This window comes from Poecilia reticulata, linkage group LG9 (assembly GCF_000633615.1).
Source record: "Poecilia reticulata strain Guanapo linkage group LG9, Guppy_female_1.0+MT, whole genome shotgun sequence".
Classification (NCBI taxonomy): domain Eukaryota; kingdom Metazoa; phylum Chordata; class Actinopteri; order Cyprinodontiformes; family Poeciliidae; genus Poecilia; species Poecilia reticulata.
The window spans coordinates 2066591-2080006 of record NC_024339.1 but is presented as its reverse complement, the minus strand read 5'-3'; the positions used below and the strand labels follow the sequence as shown (position 1 = coordinate 2080006).

General features: G+C 39.3%; 1 long non-coding RNA gene across 1 annotated transcript; it reads left to right on the top strand.

Moving 5' to 3' along the window:
- Positions 1 to 421: 421 nt before the first annotated feature.
- LOC103469556 (uncharacterized) lies at positions 422 to 9321 on the top strand. Its single transcript, XR_001776904.1, has 3 exons — positions 422 to 7935; positions 8152 to 8278; positions 9285 to 9321. It is a non-coding gene; the product is annotated as an uncharacterized LOC103469556 (long non-coding RNA).
- Positions 9322 to 13416: the final 4095 nt, after the last annotated feature.

Below are 13416 nucleotides of genomic sequence, written 5' to 3'. Positions count from 1 at the left end.
GTTTGTGCAGCAAAAATTTTCGTTTGTGCCGCTATCATTTTAAAGATATAAAGAAATGTTTCTAGAGGTCATCCAAGGTCAACCACCCCCACACCTTCTTCAAATCAGACAAAATGGGTGTCAATCAACTCAACTCCATTTGTGCTGGTTTGTGCAGCAAAGATTTTTGTCAAACGTAGCACAAACGTTTGACACCAATTTTGTCTGATTTGAAGGTGGGGGGGCCAACTTCACTCAGGTGTTTCTAGTACTGTTACAGAGAAAGACCCAATTTATTTCTAAGGTACATGAAAGGATGTTCAGAGGATCAGGACCACTGACAAAAAAAAAGAAGGATTCTGACTTCTTTCTCAGAAGTCAGAATTTTGAAGGGGGGAAAATCTGAATTTTGAAAAACAAGGTCAGAATTCACAGAAAAAAAAAAGTCACATTTCTGAGAAAAAAGTATTTTTTCAGTGGCCCTTATTCTCTTCCATATGTTAGAGATGAAGCACCTGCTGTGAAAAAGCACCGCCTAAGCAATCAACATTCATCAGAGCCTGACTTCTCAAAAGGCTCTTAAAATGTATCAGGAAAAACAACATGATAGAAGAAAAAATCTTGAGTTCATGATAACGTAAAAAAATCAACATCGTTCAGCATCTGTATTTTTCTCTGATGCTACAGCTAAGAGAACACTGGCAACCTACATAAGGCCGTCTGACATCAGTTTATTGAGGAACAGACTGTCCTAATCTGCTTCTTTCTGGACTTGACTCAACTTTCCGTGATCAGACTCTGACCGAGGTTGTCATGGAAAAATTATAATTGCTGCATCATGGCTGATGGGCTACATTCCTGGACACAAGTGTGTGATTCTCAGCCCCAAAATTGTCTCATCAATCTTGTTTATTGTTTTCAGTTGTTTCAGTGTTGCTCATGACAAATTACGTCTCCGGATCCTTTACCAGCTCGGTGTTAATTGAGAAAACAATGAAGCATTGAGAACATTTAAACGAGCAAAAGCACTAAAACTACATACCAAATTTTAAACGTTGATTTCTCACTTTGTTGGCTCCTAAATCTTCATGTGTCGGACTGAATTCGCTAATTTTTTGTTTGATGTAGAGTTTTGGTAACAGAACATGTGATGTAAAGCATTCCATTTTGTTTAGGGACACAGTTGCATCGTCGTCATGAAAGAGTTATGAAAAAGTTAATTTATCACTACAGGATTTGAAAAGAGGAAAAGAAAGCATTTCCGCCTTTTCTGGAGCAACTTTTTTAGAGATTTTTTGAGCTTTATGTCAGGTTTTAAAAAAAACATACCTGCATTGTTGCTTTAATTCTTCCATGCATGTTTGAGGAATTCTTCAATCTCCCATGGCAACCATTCAGGGGTGACTAAGCGCTTGATCTTACCAAGAGCTGCCTTTTCCATACAACTCCCCCACTCAGCTCCTTCAGACTAGCCAGCAGCAATTAGCAAACAACTGGTAGAACTGTTCATCTGAGCTCATTGTAGGAGACTTCTCAGTTCAGTGCTCTTAAAAACGGTTGTAACGGTGGAGAAGCATTGTTGTGATGACACGTGCTGAAGGCAGTGTCGGAAAGAATAGGAGCTTCTTAAAGAGACAGACGTCCAATATTCAAGGCATCACGTTGAAAAGCCAAATTTGATATGTGCAGTACTTTTACAACAACTAAAGGTAACTGGATTAAAAAAAATGATGTTCCTTGACTTACAAAATAGCAGCCCTTTAAAAAATGCTTTTGTTAGAAATGTGGACTGTAGAAGTTGACATTTGCGTTGTAGATGTTGGTGCTGCTGCAACATGTGYTGTGTTGAGGTGATATTTTAGTCTTTAGTAGCTCCSGTGACAGGCCTACTCCTATCTGGAAAGTACATAACAGCACTCCTTTAAAGTCAGATTTGACTCCATGTGATTTTTGTGACAATTGTGCAAGATTTCAGTCTTGCTCATTAGATTCATTTTTTATCCATATCGTCCTAAATTTAACCTAACAGTCACTGGGTGAGAGCCGGGTTACAACCCGGACCGGTTCCCAGTCTCATTGGATTAAGATTATCTTGTCATTTTAAAATACACATATAATGCTGYGGAAAAATTCTTGCAATAAATCTATTTGTTTTTATAGTCTGCCTCATTGAAGCTGTAAATGTAGAGGGAAATTAAAATGAAGATGTTTTCAGATGTGTAACCTTTGTTTTTAAAAATGTTTTTTGTAGAAAGCTGAATGAGTAATGATCAGGGATAAAAACTTTTTCCGTTGAATGTGTGTGTATGTGTGTGTGTGTGCGTGTGTCTGTGACTCAGGAGATCTCAAACTTCATTGCATGGAAAGCTATCAGGCCGCAATAATCAAAATAGCCACTCCGGCTCCACAGAGCCTTGGAAAACCATTGTCATTCAGCTCAGCTGCCCACAGCAACCACAAGAGTAACCTGAAACTGGATAAGGCAGGAAGAAAACAATACATCAGTTCTGCGGAGAAAGACTGCACAGAACTGTTGATGTTCCGTGTTTTCTGGGCTCAGATTAAATCACCCTAAAACCTGAGTTTTGGCTGTTTTGGGAAGAAAATTTCAAAAGSAAAAAGAGATTTTTAACAATTAAAAATCCTGCGAAAACAAAGGGCTATATCTGCATTTCCATTAGCCATAAAATTACGCAAATTGAAATTCTGAATATAAATTTGCCTAATGGAAACATGGCAATTTAGAAAAAGCTYACGTGTTTTGCTAAACAGTTTTTGCATGAGGATGTTGTGGTTTTTCAGCCGTATTGAAAGCCTKTACTCCGTTGAGTGGAGTACCCTCAGCAGGTTATGTTGTACARAGAATTGGTGGAGTGGAAGTTTAAKTAATAAACTTGTTTTAAGAGTTTATAGCTGGATTTAGTTGGAAAACTGTCCCTGGTTGATGTTTCTATGAATAATGATTAGCAACATTAGCCTGCTTGCTAGCATTGCTACAGACTGGTCCCAGGTCTGATCCACCTGCAGCCACAACCTCCATTACCAGAAAGGGTTTTTAGTGTATGTTATCTCCTATATGGCAAGGAAAAGAGATCCAGAGCTATGATAAGCGTATATATTTTTGGCTTAGTAAATTACTAGCGACTTAACAAGCTTGTCGTCTTTTTGTGCAGAYTGATGTGTGAAACGGCATCTCATAGAGGATGAAATGTAGTTCACTCTCAGTGCGGTGGCATAGTTCCAAACGGACTTGACTGAAGTTTATTTTTACATGCTCAATGAAACTTTTCCATCCTGTTATTTCCAGCAGATGAGTAGCAATCTTCCTTTAAGGGCCTCTTTAACAGCTTTCCACTGAGCAAGAAGGAACCTGTAGCATCCGACTCATTCRAGCTCACACCAGATGCTCGGGCTCTGCCCAATTCTCTTCTATCCACAGAGTTRTGTGCTGGTGTACTGCTTTGTTTCCTCGTTTTTCTTCATTTCCAGGGTGAGGCTGGCAGGTGCTGCTCCCAGCTAACACCCATCAAAGCCCATCAAGGAGCATTATTTAGAAGGGTGGCTTTCCTAAGGCACCAGAGTGTCCGTTCATTCCCAAAGGATCACTCCTGGTTTCCTGGACTTTGTTCATTGGCTAATGCTATGTTTGTCAGATTTTTTTTTGCCTGTATCTGATCTTTTCATGACAGTCTGAACACAGATTGGAATTTTTACAAATGCGACCCAGGCCACTTGGATATGTGATCCTAAATTCAATCTGATCTTTTTAAATGTGACCAGAGTCTGTGTGGCCAGATCACATCTACCCAACCTGAAAGTCATTGATCCTCGACMAAAKTCACTWTCCTGTGTCCTGAGACGTGGAAGCGGGAAGAAAAGAAATAACCATGGAGGACGATAATGATGACTAAGTTGGTCAACAACTTWAAAATGGCAACATGCTCTCCTTCATTACCATCCACTTTTTCTTCCGCAAACACTGAGCACACTAGCTACATGACACCACRGTGTCCTCTACAGTGCATGAGGGACACTTTGGTGATCTTTCGTTCACACAGGAGATCTCATACAAGTCGCATATATTTTGGAATCGAGCGTTAGATTCCTTGTCACTCTTCTCTACTGCTACTTCAGCAGATAATGTCTGCCTGTGGTTTCTGTTCAGCGGTGACCTTTCACCCCCCTTCATCTGCTCCAGCAAAAAATCAGCGAATGTACATCATCATCAACCAGCCAACCTCAACACCTGCAGATWCACTTCCTTCTYGGATCTCCTCCTCTTCACTGACAGAAAGATCTCCCTCGCCTTWTTCCTCCACAAACATTCTGCTCTCCCCTTATCTGCAATTATTAATGACTCACATTTCTTCCAGTGCAGATCCTGTTCAGGTCTCCTCCCCCACAGTCGACAATCTCCAGATWCTTCCCAACGTGACAAATAACATGACGTCAAACTGACACAAAGCAGGGKTTTTTTTTCTTTTTGGTTAACATTAACATGCATAAACATTACAATTAATGAGCCCTAGTGACAGCAAAAGGTAAATGTCCTCCACTCTCCCAATAACGGAGCCATTTATCACACGATTGATTGCATTCCCTCCTTCACCTCGAAGGAAAGGCTTTAAATGTAATGTGGCCAATAAACAAACCCAGCTGCACGGCCTCCCTTCAACTCGCACAAACTCTGCAGCTACCAGCACTCTGTTTCCTACCCAAACACTTGAACGTGTGGGGCCTTTTTTTTTCTTCCTCAATCTCGCTCCCACCTAAGAAATGTAAAACTGCCCATACTGCAACCACAGAACAGCCAACAGCTTTTCAAATACAAAAACAATCCTGCGTCATTACTGCAATGCTCCAGCTCACAGCAGGCAAACAATTCAAGGAAAATTATCAGAAWGTAAGTAACATGATCCAAATATGTCAATTTGGATCAAACTGGACAAAACATATGTCCACTCCACGCAGCATTTGAGCGAGGGCTCATGCCGACCTCAAGGTATTTGCCGTGTGTTTAGTTGAGTGCTTACGGTGTTGCATTTCATTATTAGCTGCTGCCCATAGYTCAAAGGAAGCCAAATGCTCTATTGTCTAAGGACAACCAAATAGGAATCCTTCCAGCTTCATTTCTGCTTTGTTTTCCCAACCGACCCCAGAGTAGCTTTACCAGGAACTCAGTGCAGTTAATCAGGAAAGCATGCTGACCCGAGTTCATCAGTTGTTCACAGCTGGACGTTTTCTCCACCACTTTAACCTTTGTCTTTGATGCTTACTTCATATTTACATCTCATTCTGAGACATCTTACCCATGTTAAGTTAAGCTAAGTTTATTTGTATAGCATGTGTTARGAACAAGGCRGTTCAAAATGCTTTAAAGYATAAGGACATAATATAGTAACCAATTATGAAATAAGCATCAAACGATAGATTTTGTCAAATGTCATCATCAAAGTCATCAAGAATAATAGCCAAATGTAATGATCAATGTTCCAGTTATTAAAGGGGCAGTATTGTATGTTTTCCAGRCACAGAGTGCCGTTTTATAGAACAATCCAGCATGTTGCCATCACTTGTTATGAAAATGCTATGTATGTCAAATATAAATTAAAAGAAAGTTTACTTCGTAATTTARCACCTTGCAATTGGGCCTCTGTCTCTTTAAAAACMGCTGCTCTTCCTGAAACTCCACCTTCAGGAAGTCATTGCAACATGGCTCCTCTATTAACCCTTCATGAACRTTTTTACCAGYGTAGCACGAAGAAGTAGCTCCTATAATGAGCTCAGCTGATACACAGTTCCACCAGGCGTTTGCTAATTGCTGCTTGCTAGTCTGCAGGAACTGAATGGAGGAGTCACCGGGGGATCGCTGCTCTGAGAGGCGGAAGCTTGGATACTGTAGCTCTGAGGAGGAGCTTCATCCTTGAAGGTGGAGTTTGGTCCCATTCAGCATTTTGCAGTGCTGAATGGTTGCCATGGGAGGTTAAAAGATTTCTCAAACATGCATCAAAACAACACGCCAGGTACGTATTTGAAGAGGGAATAACATTATAACATGATGTAAATCTCCAAAAAGTTTATTGTACATAATACTGCCCCTTTAATAACTAATAATCCTACTAATACCAGTCTAGTTGGCAGAACAGTTTCTGGCAATCTATACAGAACTTGTGTTATACTATATCCCTTCATTTAGGGAAAGAAAGAAAAAAAAATAGGGCGGTGTGGAGGGAGGCCAAAAGAGTGTGTGGCCTGGACATCATCTGCTTGYTTTCTGAATGGACAGCTGTTCTGTCCGACTACACTAAGAAAGGTTACCAGAGTTTGCTGGATGTTTTGAAGAACCCGCAAGAGATCATCTGATCTCTTCAAGTTTGATATGAGTCAAAAACTTCCCTCAGCMAATTTTTATGTGAGGGAGCGTGTTTCCATTTAAAACAGAATGAGACGCCTGGCTAAAAGGGTTGTAAAGAYAAGCACTCTGCCTTTTATCGATGGGAGCTTAGAAAATTCAGAAGATGGGGTACCGAGCAGAGCTGAGCAAGGGTTAGTACCCACGTAGGAGCGCTCCATACTTGGCTCCAAGAATTAGAGARGCTTGGACACGACCAAACATGTGGGTGTAGTTGCCTGGAGATKGTTGACATCTGTTGCAACAGTCAATGATGCTTGGATCATTTTTGTTTTTGCCAACCCAGCAGTGGTGTTGTGTACTTTAAACTYATCTTATATTGTAATAAACCCTCCTTTGAAATTATAGAGTATGAATGCACTTGCACGGCGACATTTGGTGAGGATCTGACTTCTCCAGAATCGCATGTACAAATCCAAAATTCAATCAAAGTTTATATTTCAAATTGGTCCTGAACTGATTAAAGCCGTTAATGATGCCTTAATCAATTCCATACAATTTGAACTGATTGATGCACATCACTCCACTGAATGGGGGTAACTGAGGACAAATTGTTGTTCTGTCTGATTTTCCCTTTTCCTTTTCTTGTATACTGCTGAGTTTCTGTTTTTCAGTCATGCAGGGGTTTAGCAATACGAGAATGTCTTTGATCAATTGCCTTATAGTAGCTTAACAGTCAAAGAGTTGCTCTAARCTCACCAACAGTACATAGCTGCTTGTTCCTCAGATATGGCACTTCTGCTCTGTCTGCYGTGTCGATTTTCACTTCCCCCAGYAGAAACAATTCTGCCAAGATATSTTAAGATATACCAAYAGTAGATATCTGTGASTTTTTTAGTTTGAAAAAGTCACATTTTCTTGGTTTGAGCTTAATTCTATGGTCTCTGAGACATTGCAACAGCTTTCTGACATCCTCAACATGGCCCCCAAAAGTCCCGCTGAACATATCTCATCCCGTAATCCTTTCAGGCAWTGCTGCATGCATTGCTTGAATGCAGCAGGTGCATTCATAAGGCAGAATGGTATACCAATCCATTTGCAAAGGCCCCAGGRGATCACCAAGGTGGTCAGATGTCTGCTCTCTTTGGACACAAACCTCTGCTGGTGTGCCTTACACTGGTCCAGTAGCAAAAAGATAGTGTTTCCCCCCAGGATCTCCATCACATCCTGCAGCTGGGGTATAGGGTGTCTATCTGGGTGTTTTGCAGTTCAGTTCCCTGTTATCAATACATAAATGCTGCAAACCGTCTTTCTTTCTTACACAGACATCAGGAGACGAGCAGGAGGAAGTGGACCTTTCCATCCATCCTTCTGCTATAAATTTTTAGAAAGGTGCTTTTCCACTGGCAAGTTGCTCACTAACCAGTTAATGTGTAGTTCAGTTCTACCCCAGGTAGTGAGCTTTTCCATTATACGGTCTGTTCCTCACTATTGTTGGCGAAAGCTGTGGTCAACTCTCCTCTGATGTTTGGAGTGAAACTCAGCAATGAAAAACCTCCAGATTCTGGTTCTGAATCCTGTGCACTGGCTTTGGTACAGGAGAGGTATGTCTTCAAAACTGATTCTGTGCCTTTTAACAAAATATTCATTTGTAAATCCTTCACACATCCCATGTTGTTTTGCTGTAAGAGGGTTAGGGTTACTAACCCTAATCCTAAATTTGCTTTATTTTCCTCATATTGCTGACCCTAATCCCCACATTTGTTTTTGAAAAGAACACAGATTTTTTGGTGAACAATCCGTCTCTTGTTTTCATCCAGAAGAGGAAGGTCAACAGGAGGGTCTCACTGATGGGGGTCCATCCTGTGTGCGGCTCGTATTGCCGGCAGTGAACAGACTCAGCCGACTGCACAGTACCAGTAATCTCCCAGATGGTAAAATTTCATGGTAGGTAGGATTTTGTACACTAACATTCACTGGACAAAAAGTGGGTTTTCTTACCCTGTGTTCTGACGCAAACGCAGCTAGTCAGCGACAGATATCGACAGCAATTGACAGTTTACATTTTCACTCACGGGAGTCGAAATTTGTCGATTGCGGAATTCTTGGAGGGGGGAGTGGCGCTGCGGGGGAGCGGGCGGGCGAGAGGTGTTAACGACTCTACTTAGCATACGAATAGCCTAGCATATGCAAAGGAGCTTCATCCAATGACATCAGAGTTCATTGACATGTGATTGGTTGATGTGTGCCCATTGGAGAGCACTTATGACTTTATAAATAAACCCCGTCCCAATCATTAATATTTTTAATGAATGTATTTTAAAAATCTGTATAAAAAATAAATGCTGTATTAAAATATATTCATTTGATATTGCTTATATGCAACATGTTCATATATGAGGAACATAAAAGAGACAAAGTAGTTTTTTTTTTTTTTTTCTTTTTACTGTTTGCACACAAAATAAGACATAAATGCTTGTCCATTTCTGGACCATCTGGCAGTGTTTTTTTTTTTTGTCCAAACATGATCAAACATTATCAGACACGTGCAGAGGGGGGAGCTGGGGGTGCTTGAGCACCTGCCTCTTTAGCTCCTTGCCCCCAAGTGCCCCTTTGGTGTTTTTTTTTTTTTTTTTTTTTTTGGGGGGGGGGGGTATTATTATTTTCTAAGCCCTCTTCTGACACATAAAACATGTGCTAAAATTATTTGCTTTTTTGTTTCTTTTTTGTATAACATAATAAGCTGGTCACTTTGTTACCTTTGACCTTTTGCCCATGACGCAGTTGCCTCTCGCGCAGTGCGATAAGGCGGCTAACTGGAGCTCAACGTAGCGAACGTTCCAGATTACAGAGGTTTTTGGTGAATAAAAAGAAACGTTTTTGGTGAATAAAGTGGAGTAACTTGCTACTTGTCAGATGACGGAAAACGTTGAACGTMTYGTTTCTGCTTCAGCTCGGAGTCGCGGTTTAAGCAGAGAGGTAATGAAATGCAACAGACACTGACAGGCCTCTGCGTCTGCCTTTCTCTGAAGAACTACTGAGTGGGAGGAAACAGCCAGGTGAGGAGAAACTGTTCTTATCGATCGATTCAGTATTTTTGTCATACAGACATTAGGCTTTTGATGTTGTGCTACCTGCTAGCAAAGCTAGATAACTAAAAAGCTTCTCCCCTGTATTGTTAATATCAGTCATTCTTTAGTATTGCTTATGCAATAGGGGCACATCGCCTGTCCAAAACCAATCATCTCCATAATGGATCCATAATGGCCGATCTTCTAACTTCCTTTGCTGCATAATGTACATTTCATTTATTCTGGCGTTAGGTAAATGTATCTTGAAGGAGAATAGCACTTAAATAAAAGTCCAACAAATTTAATTCATTTAGAATTAAAAATAACTTACCCTGAATTACCATGATAGATATAATGAATGTAATAAAAGTGACATTAATAAAGGGGAAAAAATTGAACCCAGACCTTAAGTTTAGTTTCTGGTTCGCAGAGTATGAAGTTAAATTTGTTTCCCCAATTATTCAATGGAGAAAAAAAACTAACCTCAGTTAAGTAAAATAAAATTGTAATAAAAACTTTTGGAAAGAGTTTTGTTTAAAAGATTTTTTTTAATTACCAAACATAAACATTTATTTGCACACATCAGAAATCTTTTGTTGTGTTGTGAAAACTCAGTAGGCTTGGCTCATGGTGACATGCATTAACAATTGAATTTTTTCTTTGTTGTTTTTCTTTTTTCTGCAGTTCCACATTAAAGTTTGATGCAGCTCTGCTTTGCTGAATGGACCGTCTTCATCTCCACTGCAGCAAACAGGCAGCTCTGTTTTATAGATTACAGTCACTAAAAGGTTACATTGTGCCCTTGTTTATATTTTTAATAGTGTAATTCTGTAAAGACAAAATATGTCTGGCGGTCCAGCTCTGATTTACATGTCTTGCTAAATTGCGGGTTTGAATATTGCAATACTTTCCTATATCAAAATAGTCCTGCAGAAAGAAATAACTAATAAAATATCTAACATAGGCATAGTGTTATGCTCTGTATGGAGATGTTCGTTAGCTTTGATTGTATATCTCACATTTTTGTAATTTATCATTGTTTATTAAACACTGAAATCTGAGTTATTCTGTCCTAAAATATGGTTAGATGTGCCCTTTTTTTGTTGTTGAGCACCTGCCCCTTTAGTGGTCTCTGCACAGCCCTGAACATTGTGCTGTGTTCAGGACAGACCCAACATCTCTCCTGTAGCGTGGACGTGACGTCTCTTCCTGTCTTGTAGTCCTGAGGTCACTGAGCTCCTGGTTGGAGGAACTTGGGGTCCATCCTGACAACCGCTCAGAGCTGCCATCCTCCCAGAATGCCACCTCCTCTGCTGCCAGTACTATCTGCCTTCCTCCATCAGCTTTAATACAGAACAGACAATCATTATGAGCTGCAGGCATCTTTTAGTCATTATGAAACTACAGTGAAATTGTTTGGCAACTTCCAGCTTAGTATGCACACATAAGACATTAAAACAAACAAACAAACAAACACATGAATACATTCTTGCAAAAAATAAAAACTTTAATGAAAAAGAGAAAACACTTGGAAACAATTGGAAGAAAAAAAGAATTAAAAGCCGTTGGTAATAAATAGTAAAACATAGTTCAACAAACTCTGAGGCAGATAATTTGCTTTGATGTAAATCACAGTACTTTAATCATTCAAGGAATTGTGACATCTCTAGATTAGTAATAAATCTTACCTGCTTCTTTCTTTAGCTACATCTTTATGACTGGCAGTAGGTCCTGGATGCAGCTGGAAAACATTTTTGTGCATTGTCARTACATAGCATAATTACATTATGTACATAAACAATATTGAAACATAACATATAATCAACATTCTAAAATGGTAGATACTCACACACAGTTGCATCTCTGTCCTCATCACAGACATCAGAACTTTCCTGAAGAGTCTGACACAAATGTGACTCCCATTCTGTGGGGTCTGTGGAAATAAATGTTAAATTTAAAAAATATTGTAGCAAATATATCGCTTTCTCAAAAATACATAAGTAAATAAGTTACAATTATTCTCAACCAACCATTATACAGTCGGGAATCAATGGAGTGGGGAATCAACGCAGTGATTATACATACTGGCTTCGTGACTTCGTCCTCATATCCGTCCTCTGTCCGCCATTTTGTAGACCTTTACTGCGTTACACACTCTGCCTTGCTGTACTGCGTTATAACAAAATAAATAAAATAACGGGAAGATCAGTTTTCCTTACAAATATGCGAGTGTTGACTATTCACTAAATGTGAAAACATAACTTACTGAATTTCTCTTCTTCCTGCGTAAGAGCTCCTCGGCATCGTGGTCTGAGGTCTGGCTGGTACAGCGTGGCCATTTTTCAGGTCTGAAAAAATCAAAGAAGATGCAAGTATTTTTTAAGAGTTCAGAACATCACATGTAATAGAGATTACAATACAAAATCTCACCCTACACTTGTTTCGGCATTAAGAAAACGACAGACCGCTTTCTGTAAGAAACAAACAAAGCAACTRGYCTCGCTCCACGTGYTATTTATAAAAGCTTTCTTACMGTGAGTTCGGTCTTGTTGGACCGCCGCGGTGTCATCTGTTGTTTTCCGCCGGAWCATTGCTTAATATCAAAACGATACTGAAAAGGTAACTCCGTGAAATAKGACTTTTTCCACCATTTCACACAACGCACGGTGTATTTTCGTTCATGTTGGGTGTAGGCAGTTAGCACTCGTTACCTGCCTCGTGGTAACGAGGCTGCTTGACCTACTATGAAAGCGCATTACTGCCACCAACTGGACTGGAGTGTTAAATGAAAGTTGACAGAAAAAAAATACATTCTAAAAGTTATTTTTTCAAATGTTACGTGGCAGTATATTTTATTTTTATTATAATTAATTGCTAAAATGTTTTTAGCAATTAATTATATGTTTATTTACTCAATTCTACTTTGAGCTGTCTCCTTTTTAGTTTATACAGAATATGATTCATAATCAGTTAGTTATATTTAGTGCTTAACTAACAAAACTTTAAAAAAAGAATACAAATGTTTATACTCTATCAGAAAGTATCACATACTTTCAACCATTTTGTTCTTCAATTTAAACTTGAGAGTTAAGCACCTGAATACTGAAAAATCTGTAGTTTCTTAAGTCCTGTATTGTGATGTGGAATGACCACTACCACTCCAATAGAGCGTGGCTCTGGGTCTTTAAAGCAATCAGTGAACATTAACATTAGTTTGAAAATTATTCACAAAAATACCTTATGTACAATGAACCACTCTGGAACATGTTTATTATTATTATTTTTGATTAAGTTGTGCAATTCCCCCCATCACAAGATACATCTTCAGATAGGAGGAATGTCAAAGTAAGATCACGTTTCACAAAAGTCTATTGTATGTAATCATGCATATTCTTCTTTTATATCATCAATTCAACCAAAACTAAGTTTTTCAGTGCTCCTAACACACATGTAATATATATTTTAACGGATAAGATAGATTGTTTTAATATTCTTTCTCCAAATATACTTCTTAATGGTGAACAGAAATTAAAAAGGATTAGCTACAACATGAATAAGAGTCAAAAGGCGGTGCTCAACAGTTGATTTGCATTTGCATGGCACTCAGCAACTTCATTTAAATACGAAAACCTCTGCTAGGCACAAGGGGAGGAGGGTGAAAGGGGAACACGGACAYACAGCGTTTTTGACCATTTTTGGCAGTGCTTGACTCTGACAAAAACCTCTTGCCGAAAGCCCTCAATCTCCATGCGCACAGCAGAACAAGGTGCCAATAGCTGTTGAAAATCCCATTTTTCATCCTGTGATTAATTTTGGGAATTGAACTTTCTTTCACTGAAATCAATGTGTCACAAAACTCTTGGCCATTTGGCCACTGCAGATTTTCACATAGCTCAAAAATCAGTGTATTCAGTGTAGCACTTACACCCTACATTCAGTAAACACTGAACTCCATCTAGGCACAGTCACAGTCACTCCCATTTATTGTTTTCACATTGTACTCATGTTTTAGTC